The sequence below is a fragment of the Ascaphus truei genome, chromosome 1, assembly GCF_040206685.1.
Source record: "Ascaphus truei isolate aAscTru1 chromosome 1, aAscTru1.hap1, whole genome shotgun sequence".
Taxonomy (NCBI): Eukaryota; Metazoa; Chordata; class Amphibia; order Anura; family Ascaphidae; genus Ascaphus; species Ascaphus truei.
In genome coordinates this window covers 350,114,065-350,123,543 of record NC_134483.1, presented here as the reverse complement: position 1 = coordinate 350,123,543, position 9,479 = coordinate 350,114,065, and the positions used below count along the sequence as shown (strand labels likewise).

Here is a 9,479-nt window from a genome sequence, read left to right as displayed (position 1 = left end):
GCAACAAGTATTTCTCCTAGTAAAGAACTGATTTCTTAAAAAACCACACATGTAGGATATTGCTTGGTCTGCAGCTTTAAGGGGTTTTTTCATGCCATAAATATAGTATGCGTGTAGGATCATTGGTTGCCTGTTTGAGTGGCCATGGTGTGTAATGGACTGCACCTTGGTGTGGCAGAACCGTGATAGATGTGTTGTGATTTTGGCAAACTGCTTAATCCTTAACCCTTTCGCTTCCAGAACACCCGTGGCACCCGATGATGCCGGACATCCGGGATCGCGACCATGTGGTCGTGGGCAAGCCACATGGTTTATGGTTACGTGAACATAAGTGGAGGTGACAGAGATAGCAACCCTGTACCCTGTACGTCAATAGGACCCCCAATTTATCAGTGTCATTGCCTTCTTTAGAAAGATTTAATCCCACTAAAGTGGCTGGGTTGCTTTTTTGTATCTTGTGAAAAATGTATATCTTGTGTCTTTCCTTTGGGAACGCTGGATTCAAGCATATCAGCTACTTATGTTTATCTGTTTCACCAATGATGGCTTCGTAATTACATTGCTACAGTAACAAAACACAGAGCAAAGTGTACAATTGACCAAGAGACATGAAATGAAGATTGTAAAAACACCCCAAAGCGTTCACTTTCCTAGGAAATGCTAAACGTTAAAAAAAAGTATACTATTATTTTTAAAATGTATCAATCAGCTCCATATAACTTATTAAACATGCCACTGTCCTTTGTGCTAGGCAGGACTGGCTCTTTAATCTCCCATACCCTGGGCGGCAAAGATAAGATTAGACTGTAAATTGTTTGGATCAAATATTGTGCCAGTAATTGTCTACTATGTATAGTACTGTGTACACTATAGTGCAGGGGTGGGCTACTCCAGTATTCAAGGGCCACCAACAGGTCAGGTTTTCAGGATATCCGTGCTTCAGCACAGGTGGCTCAATCAATGGCTCAGTCTTTGACTGAACCAGGTGTGCTGAAACAGGGATATCCAGAAAAACTGACCTGTTGGTGGCCCTTGAGTACTGGAGTTGCCCACCCCTGCTATAGTGGGTAGATTTTTGGCATCTATCTTTGGATTTTTGATTTGGAGCTTAGTAAGAGTAAGCCAAAGCATTGAGCTCAACCTGCTCTCCTTTCAATGGTGTCAATCATTTTAATCACATATATCATCCATTACTTACATTAAGTTGCCCCACTGACTTCAACAGTGTATGTTCCTAAAATGTCGGGGCCATTCTCTTGCACACATCACTTGCCCCCACATGGATGGCCTTATTAAAATCCCACAAATAGAAATAGATAAACGTAAAGAGCACGCTCGGTAGGTGTCACTTATTAGGCTGCGACCCCGCTATATATGCAAGTCTCTGCTCACGCGATGCGCGCGTATGTGTGGGCACACACGCTCACCAGCGCTCGGATAAACAAATTTTTTAAACTTTCTAGCGCGCTCAGCTTCTCTGCAGCGTCCTCCCCCGCCCCCGCTCTCCCCGCTCTCCCCCCCCCCCCCCCCCGTGCGCACTTGCGAAAATTTTAAGGACACCCGGCGCTCATGCTTGGAGAGCTCTGCAAGCATGAGTGCGCTCAGCGCCAGCAGGGACAAAGCTCTAGGCCTCGTCCAGGGTGGTGCTGAGGGGGCGCGTGCGTTCATGCTTGCCGAGTAAGCAAAATTGAGGGCGAACCAGATCCGTGAAGTTGTGGCCGGGCCCCCAGACGCGCACGCACCTAGCCGGCCAGGAATCGCCCGGCCGAGCAGGGCGCAGCGCTGGAGCGCCAGCGCGCCTGTTTCCACCCTGGACGAGGCCTTAAGTGTGAGTCGCACTCACTGGAAATATTTATTTATTTACTAGCAACAGCGCTCGTATGGTCGTTATACAAAAATTCTGTATTGAAAAGGAAGGTATTTTGATGTGATAAATTCTGAAGATTACGTGACTTTAATGAGACCTTAGAAATGTTTTTCTTTGCTCAGCCTATTTTCATGAACAAAGGTAAAAATGCATTTAATGACTTTTACCTCTGCAAAGGACATGATACTGTGCTACCGTGCAACTTTGTAATCAGAACCTTTCCAATCCTGTTTGCTGGTGCGTTTGGCCAGAACTCGCAGATTTCCCTTGTCATAGAAACCCTATTATTTATTTGTTTTTAACAAAGCGAAGTAATTTAGATGCGCAGGCTGATATTTCTGTCCTCCCTCTCATCATCGTGACAGTGATGTGGGAATTTCCAGCCAGGAAGTGAGAACAGCAGCAACTTCTTCACTGTATAGGGCAGAGAAGCCACAGAAACACCTCCAGCCAAGCGAGAGAGGGAGGAGGAGAAACATTCAGTGATGTGATGTCACCAGCAAAACCCACCCACTGCACAGAGAGAGAAAACAAGGAAACTGAAAGAGACTGGGGGAGAGCAGGCAAGAGAGCAGCACTCTCACTTTCCGTGAGGTTGCTGTCATGGAGAACTAAGAGGACCCTACATCAAGGCTTGTTGTCCATCCTTGGGGCACAGACCTTCTGTACTGGGGGACAAGGCATACCTCACTGATACTGTATCTATTTGTTTGGGTGATTTGGTGTTACTCCACAGCCCTGTGTGCAGGATTACACCAGTGAGGACAAGGAGGAAGAGGACAGGACCCAACAAGTGCCAGTCAGAGGTAAGAGCAGCTACTGGCAGTATGGGAGGGGGGGGGGGGGGGGACATGCCAAGTGTCAAAGGACTAAAGTGTCTTTCTTCAGAAACTGTCAGCGTGCTGAACGGATGCACTTCCTGAAATATGCAAGCAAGGCACATGTACTGTACTGTACATTTCTAGCATGCTATTCATAGCTGAGTGAGGGTAGATCACTACTGTATGCATGAATCAAGCACTCGAGGTAAAAGGTAGGGAGTCTATGCAGGGCTGATCATGGTTCTTTGGGCTGGAAAAAAAAACATATATACAGTGAATTTGCCTATAGTATTTCAAACCTGTGACAGCTCTTGAGTTTTATGTTGTTTTTTAGTCCTGGTTTACTTTGGCATAAATAGAGGTTGGCAGGACTACAAATGCCAGAGTGCTTATGGATGGGGATTGGAGACCAGTGGTGGCCCATTCTTGGAGTGCAGCAATGCTCAGAAATCTCTCATATATTCTCAATATAATGTAGGAAGTCAGTTACTGCAGTATCACCTAGTCTTCCCATTTTCTACTATGTGGTTCCACTCTAGCTATATAAAAAAAAAAAAAGCAATCGTCAATTGCCATTAAAAAAGTAGTAGCAGTACTTAAATGGAGAAAAGCACAATCCAATTTGTATACCAATGTATGTTACTTTTATATACATACATTTTATATATATATATATATATATATATATATATATATATGTATATAAAAGTATACAAAGATATATGCACCTATGTATTAAATATACACGTCTACGTATAATTATATGCAGAGATGTATTGTGTGCACATATATGTAATATTTATATAAAAATATATATATATATATATATATAATAGACAAAGAAATTAGAGACACTCCAAAATGAGGACTCCAGCATACCAACAAAATATCTGTTTATTATACACAGTAATATAAAGTTAATATCCTAAAACAGACACGCAATCCATACCTCCGTACTACATGAAAATAAGGAAAGAGGACTATGTGAACATCAGACGACAGAGAAGCCCAATGCTACATCCAACATGACAAAAATACACAGTAAAATACTTATATATTCTCTTGAAATATCGTCATTTAGTTTAACCCTTTGGCCAAAGCATTGTAAGCTTGCGAGCTACGACAAGGCAGCCACCTGTTCGCAAGGCCTAACACTACCAGATAAAATACTAATATACCTCTATTAGGATCAAAATTCTCATTTACCTCTATTAGGAGGGAGAAAGACCACAGTGGGTCTATATCCAGCAGAACGAAAGGACCTGCAAACTAGGGAAGTGGGGAGGGGCGGGCTTAAAACCTGGGAAGGATGAGCCACAACATCCAACAGCTGAAACAGCTGAGAATAGGTTAACAAAACACAGAACCCCAGCAAGCTCTTTTTGGGAACCCCTGAGCCCCCACAAAATATATATATATATATATATATATATATATATATGTATGTATTTAAGTGTCAAAATGGAGTGCTATTGACCGTGGCATATGTATACAACAGACGACAGAGAAGCCCAATGCTACATCTAACATGACAGAAATACACAGTAAAATACTTATATATTCTCTTGAAATATGGTCATTTAGTTTAACCCTTTGGCCAAAGCGTTGTAAGCTTGCGAGCCACGACAAGGCAGACACCTGTTCGCAAGGCCTAACACTACCAGATAAAATACTAATATACCTCTATTAGGATTAAAATTCTCATTTACCTCTATTAGGAGGGAGAAAGACCACAGTGGGTCTATATCCAGCAGAATGAAAGGACCTGCAAACTAGGGTACATAATGCACTCCTGAGGGTATAATAACAAAGATTCCAATATGCAGATGGTAAATTGGTAGAAAAAAAGTTTTCATACCATGACCGGCCGGTCAGAAAAAGTTAATGTAGCAAGGAGACATGCAGCCTAAGGCCTTGAGCATGGTCAGCGCTTATGCGCTGACCTGTGCTGAGCCATGCTGCTGCTCGTCACTGAGCCCCTGCAGCCGCAATGAGAGCGGCTTTAGCAGGGGCTCGCGCACGCGTCAGCACGCTTGCGGAAGCGTGTGTCTGACGGCGTTTTGAAATTTCCCCGCTTGCCGGAGCGCAGGGCCGGTCACGTGAGCGGTTCGCCCAATGAGGGCGAACCAGCTCCGTGACATCACTGGCCCGCCCCCGTCCCGCCCCCTGATGGCGCGCTGTGTAAGGCCAGGGAAAGCACTGCTTTCCCTGAGCCTCAGCGCGCCTCCGCATTGTTTGGGGCACTATGTCCCAGGCCTAAATGAGCCTAGAATAAGTGAACGGAATATAACACTCCTGAGTAAAGACAGCACGAAGAAGGTGCTTAGCCCATCTTGTAGGATGTACATGCATGATGGAACAAGCAGGGAAGGCAAAAAAGAAAACAGCAGCCAAGCAAAATCAAGGGGAACCTGTATGGGGTAATCTCATTGATGTCAGTTTGAAGTATTGGTATCTGGAGTCCCGATTCCAGACAACTTACCGGTCTCATAGCAAGGTTCCTGATCCCATCATAATAAGCGACTCGTCCCAGTGGGCTCTGAGCTGGCTTGATGGCGATGCAGTTGGTGCTACTGCACTGCGCCACACAGTTACAGAGGCCCTGTGTTTTCCTCACAACAATTAAACTGAGAGCACATTATTATTATTTATAAAATATTTTACCAGGAAGTAATACATTGAGAGTTACCTCTCGTTTTCAAGTATGTCCTGGGCACAGAGTAAAACAAATAATACATGGTTACAAGTACAGTTACATAAGTGAACAGGGTATACATTATATACAAAACATTGCGTGCACAGTTAAAGAAAATATATATTATGAGCGTATGAAACAGTTACAGACCAGGTTAAAATGTGAGACAGCCTTAGATTTGAAAGAACTTAAACTGGTGGTGGATGTGAGAGTCTCTGGTAGGTTGTTCCAGTTTTGGGGTGCACGGTAGGAGAAGGAGGAACGGCCGGATACTTTGTTGAGCCTTGGGACCATGAACAGTCTTTTGGAGTCTGATCTCAGGTGATAAGTGCTGCATGTGGTAGGGGTGAGGTGCTTGTTCAGATAGCTTGGTAGCTTGCCCATGAAGAATTTAAAGGCAAGACAGGAAAGGTGAACTTTGCGCCTAGACTCTAATGTTGACCAATCTAGTTCTTTGAGCATTTCGCAGTGATGCGTGTTGTAGTTGCATTGGAGAACAAAACGACAAATTGAATTGTAGAGGGTGTCAAGTTTGCTAAGGTGGGTTTGAGGTGCCGAGCCATATACTATGTCTCCATAGTCAATAATTGGCATTAGCATCTGCTGTGCGATACGCTTTCTGACCAGGAGACTTAGGGAGGATTTGTTCCTGTAAAGTACCCCTAGTTTGGCATAGGTTTTGGATGTCGGGGTATCAATGTGCATCCCGAATGTTAAGTGGGAGTCAAACCATAAGCCCAGGTATTTAAAACTAGTGACAGGTGTTAGGGTGGTTTTAGCGTTGGTTCTAATCAGGAGCTCAGTCACTGGAAGCTTTAAAAATTTAGCCTTGGTCCCAAATACCATTGTTACAGTCTTGTCAGTGTTTAAAAACAGTTTGTTTTGGGAAATCCAGTTTTCGAGTCTCAAAAAGTCAGATTGAAGTATGTGTTCAATGTCAGAGAGGCTAGGGCTGTGTGCATATAAGATTGTGTCATCTGCATACATGTGTATTGAGGCTTCCTTACAAGCTGTGGGAAGATCATTAATGAACACTGAGAAGAGTAGGGGCCCCAGAACAGAGCCTTGCGGGACACCACAGGTGATATCCATGGCCTCTGTAACTCTCTTACCTTCTCCTGCGCGATCTCTTGCTGTCGTTATCCCTACTCATGTCACTGCAACTTCAAATGGTGTCCCGTTGCCATGACAACGGGATGCCACAGCGTCATGCAGTGTCCCATTGTCATGGCAATGCCCCGCTGCATGACATCACGGCGCCAAGCGTAAGGACACTGACAGGAAGAGATTACGCAGGACAGGGTAAGAGGCCCCGCACCACCTCACTGCACCGAGTCCCGCAATTCTATCCGGCTCTGGTTGTCCGTCTGTTGCGTGCAGCGTGAAGGAAGGAGAAAGGATGCCCCGACGCACGTTTTGCCATGAGGCTTCTTCTGAGGGCGCACAAAGATGACGTTATGAGTGAGGTTTTTATATGTTCTTTGATGATTGGTTGGATGACGTGTTCCTTTGTGCTGCAGTCAGATCATTCCACCCACTCATCCATATAACGTTTATTTATGTATAATATATATAAATATATATATATATGTGTGTGTGTATGTATGTATGTAAGTATGTATAATATATGTGTGTGTGTGTGTGTGTGAGTGTATGTATGTACGTGTGTGTGTATATATATATATATATATAGAAAAACAACATTACCATTCTCTCGTCCGGTAAAGAGAGGGCGCACCCCCTTGAGAAAGGTCCTATACCAGGAACGAAACGTCGGATTGGGTGACTTATCTTTTCTATTCAGATGCCCAATACAGTTTTTCATGATTACTGAACCGAGTGCAGTCTTTCTTTACCGGACGAGAGAATGGTAATGTTGTTTTTCTATTATTTGAGACTAGCACCTGTCTATATGAACCAGTACATTGAGTGCAAGCTGTGATGTTTGTTTATATATTGTTTAAATATATCTGTGTTTGCGTATATGCGTGTGTAATTATACATAAAGGTGAAAAACACTCCATGTGCAGCCACTCAATTTAAATGTATAGACATATTAACGAGTATTAGCGATGAGATAATAAGGGTGCATCACAGTTAATCTAATTGTACAAGTAACAAACACATAAGCCTATAGGGCATACAGAGAAAGATTTCCGTAAGTCAGAGGTTACCCTTAAGGAGTACACCACTGTAATTAGTAATAAGGCTTAAACTTTAATCATATTTACAAATAAAACATTGGAAATACAATACTAAAGTAGTTACATAAGTAAAGTAACTAGGGAGGAGAAGATGGGGATATGGTACTTAATATAGAGGGGCGCCCATATTCAGCAAGCTACTCTGACAAATCTACATCTATGGGTGGGAGGTGAATAGTGATATTCAGAGGTGTTGCCGTCCCTATAAGGAGAGAGTCCCAATTAATGAGCTTTCTACCTGAGAAATACAATGACACTGTATTCACCGCATCATTTGCAGTCCTTCATTGTTGTGGTAATAGGCAATCTCAGATGAGGATCAATGTGATTAACAAAGGAGATTACCCTCATAAATGTGAGTTTTTAGCAGAATAATCCCCCAGGGTGGCCCACCAGCTCCCCCCACCGCTGAATCAAGTCGGGATCATGGTATAAAGAAACAAAGTGATGTTGCTAATAGTGTCAATCATAACATAACTCCAGCTAATGTTGCTAAACCAGCTAATCTGTGGCAAAATCACAACTGTTTCTACCTAAAATAGCAATCCCCTTCTCCCCTCACTATTTTCCCTGACTTTTTTTTGGGGGGGGGGGGGGGCAGTTACGGGGGCCCCGCGTTGAGAGCGCGAGGTCTCTGTAAATTTACTTACCGGCTTCAGTCCACGCATCTCCATGGCAAAGCGGCATCAAATGATGCACGTTACCATGGAGACGTAACATCAAATGATGCCGCGTGTTGTGACATTACACTACTTCATTACACTGACATTTGATGCTTCATTGGAGGAGAGCAGGCAGGGGGGGCTCAGCTCACCCCTGACATAGAGTCTGCCTGCGAGTCACAGTTGTGATCTCATCAAGCACCCCCTGTGTGTGCGTATATATTGTGTATATTTGTATGTGTGAAGCACAGTTGTGTGTGTGTCCGTTAGCAATAAAGCATTGAATGTATAAAAAAAGCGGATCGTGCTATAATGGGGTAGAGCTGTATTAGGCTGCGTCCATGCTCCCTGCTTGCTCGCTGAGGCGCGCTTAGGCTCAGGGAAAGCGGGTGCTTTCCCTGGCCTTGCTGTTGCTTACCGCACGCGCCGTCAGCGGGCCTTCAGGGGGCGGGCCGGGGGCGGGTGCGTCACTGGCCCGGGGGCGGGCCAGTGACGTCACGGAACTGGTTCGCCCTCATTGGGCGAACCGCTCACGTGACCGGCCTGTCTCGCCGGCAAGCGGGGGAGTTTTAAATTCCCCTAAGACCTGTGCTTCAGCAAGCGCGCGGAAGCGCAGGTGAGCCCCTACTAAAGCCGCTCTAATTGCGGCTGTAGGGGCTCAGTGCTGAGCGGGAGCGCGCCTCAGCGCGCTTCCGCCAGCAAGCAAGTAACATGGCCGAGGCCTTAGAAACATTTATGAAAAGGCCACATCAACCATTAGATTACAGTGCATGAAGATCAGCAAGATAAGGATCAGCGAGGGAGTTTCACAGGGAGACACCATGTCACCAAAGCGTTTCACAGCAACATATCAAAAATTGCTCAAAACATTAAATTGAGAAGAAAAAGAAGACTTGAGCCACCCATGATCTGCAGACAACATTGTTATTTTTGCCAAAAGTTCAGAAGACCTCCAGCAACAAATTGGAGAACCCGCCGCAACAAGTAGGAAGGTAGGCCTCCATGTGAATCTCAGCAGGACCAAAGGGATGTTCAACAAATATGTAAACTCTTCAAAACGGTCTACCTTGGAAAGCAAGTTTCTATGAATGGGAACCTTTCGAATGAAATCAATAGGAGAACGAAGATGGGGTGGAGCGCATTTGGAAGAAACAAGACAATCTTTCAAGTGGACTTTCCACTGTGCCTCAAGAAGAAAGTGTTTGACCAGTGTTCTGCCTGTGCTCATGT

The 9,479-nt window shown here is 44.5% G+C and overlaps 1 protein-coding gene across 3 annotated transcripts in view; it reads left to right on the top strand.

The window, feature by feature from the left end:
• The first annotated feature begins 2,313 nt into the window (after window positions 1-2,313).
• The window catches only part of NFKB1 (nuclear factor kappa B subunit 1), a 133,491-nt gene continuing 126,325 nt past the window's right edge, over window positions 2,314-9,479 (top strand). For 2 of the 3 annotated variants that reach the window (XM_075609075.1, XM_075609057.1), the window contains exon 1: window positions 2,315-2,673. The gene's annotated coding sequence lies outside the window, so the exon portion shown is untranslated. Of the gene's footprint in view, window positions 2,674-9,479 lie in introns of all 3 variants that reach the window. The other variant, XM_075609067.1, reaches the window with a different exon arrangement.